The sequence below is a fragment of the Dipteris shenzhenensis genome, unplaced genomic scaffold (genome assembly GCF_047967505.1).
Source record: "Dipteris shenzhenensis isolate YYH24624 ecotype China unplaced genomic scaffold, Dip_SZ_1.0 scaf0120, whole genome shotgun sequence".
NCBI classification, from domain to species: Eukaryota; Viridiplantae; Streptophyta; class Polypodiopsida; order Gleicheniales; family Dipteridaceae; genus Dipteris; species Dipteris shenzhenensis.
In genome coordinates, this window is record NW_028239426.1 from 50,415 (window position 1) to 52,500 (window position 2,086).

The window sequence follows — 2,086 nt, forward strand, 5'->3', positions numbered from 1 at the left end:
TTCTTTCTCCCATTATTTAATTTCTGCTTATCCATATGCTTCTGGCGTATCTTGATTCCTAATACCCTGCGCTCCGGAGTAGAATGTTTCAATCCACCAATAAGAGGTTGTGGATTGAAACGAACCCGGAACTAACGGAAATGGGCAAAAGCCTTATTAGCTTCTGCCACCTTGTGAGTCTCCTCCTTCTTCCGTACAGCACTACCAGAATTTCTGGCAGCATCCATTAATTCATCACTTGATCTTAAAGCCATACTTCGACCTGAACGTTTTCGACACGCGATCAATAACCATCGGATAGCCAAAGCTCTTCCTTCTGCAGGTACTACTTCAACGGGGACTCGATAAGTCGATCCACCTACACGTTTGGATTCTGTTACTATATCGGGAGTTACCCTACGTATTGCTTGTCGCGGGACAGACAGTGGATTCTTATTCGTCTTTTCCTTAATCCGCTTCATAGCCTGATAGAGAATCTGATAAGCCAATGATTTCTTGCCATCTTTAAGAATACGATCAACCAACATGTTTACTAATCGATTACGATAAATCGGATCCGATTCTATATTTTTCTTTTTGTTCGCTACATTGCTCCGGTGTAACATGAGTTTACAGATATGTCGGATTCCGATTCTATCTCGACTGTATCTTAGAATCTTATTTGGGCTTTTTCACTCCATATTGTAGGGTGGATCCGCCGGTTAGTCGAGGATCTCCCCCCAAACTGCACGTGCGACTTTCATCGAATGCAGCTTTCCATATGATTGAATAGAAAGTCTTGAAGTAAGTTCGGGTTACTTCAATGAATCATATTTACTCATTAGGCATTGAGTATCCGTTTCCTCTTCATCATCCCACGAATAGGAGAAGGGAAATCCCGTATTTCATTTATCTCACCAAGAATGTCCGTGGGTTTATTGATCCAATTACCAAATGTTCACAAAACCTCCACTGAATCTCCATAATCGTAGTCCGAACTCGTTCTGAGAGAGAGAAGACATTCGAAGATTTTCCAAATAAATGGGAGTCCGGGTAAGACTCAACTTACTGGAATGCAATACCCTGGACACCGAGTTGTTTCACACGAATAAGATAATAATCAATCTCCGTAATAGCAGGCTTCGGTCCCCTGGCAACATTCCCACTATCGGGTCGGCTATGCATTTGACATATCAGAACAACCGATACGGAATCATTGCGATGATACAAGTTACGACAATGTTCTGCAACGCACTGGAACGCCCCTTCTTACGATCCTTTACTCCTACAGCATCTAAAGTTCCTCTAACGATATGATATCTTACACCAGGTAGGTCCTTCACCCTCCCGCCTCTCACAAGGACCACGGAATGTTCTTGCAAATTATGGCCAATACCTGGTATGTAAGCCGTTATCTCGAACTTGGAGGTTAATCGAACTCTGGCGACTTTCCGTAGGGCAGAGTTAGGTTTTTTTGGTGTAGTTGTGGAATAGTTGACAGATGAGTCAGTTTCAGTGTCACTCTACAGAACCGTACGTGAGATTCTCACCTCATACGGCTCCTCGTCATTCAATTAATACTAAGAATAGAAGTACGAAATACCTTTCGGTTGTTACCCGATACAAGAGGATTCACAAAATAATTTTGATATTCCATTCTTTCATTTTCAACTCCCTCCTGTGTGTTTGCCTCTACCTCCTCCCTATCCCCCAAATCGATTCGCTAGTCTACTTACTTCAGTGTCATTAATATTCTTAAGAAGTAGTAAGGAGAAGGAGATTCTGTTCCTACTTCAACTTCCCCAGAAGTAAATAGGTATTCACCGTAGTATCTATTTCCTGCTTCGATACTACCGATATAGACTTGGGAGAATTATTCTCTGATGTGGAAGAAATAGAATCTACAAGTGATCTGTGAAAAATCCTTCTACTCTCTAGAACCACCCGAATTGCTAGTGCTAATGATATTCGTTCCAATATGATAGAGTGAATTAATAGATAAAGGTGGAAGAGGGAGATATGGAATGGAAAGATGGAGAATATATTGATTTGATGGGTAGATTCGCTAATGAGTCTCATGTCTGTTTCCATTTCAGTAATATTAAAC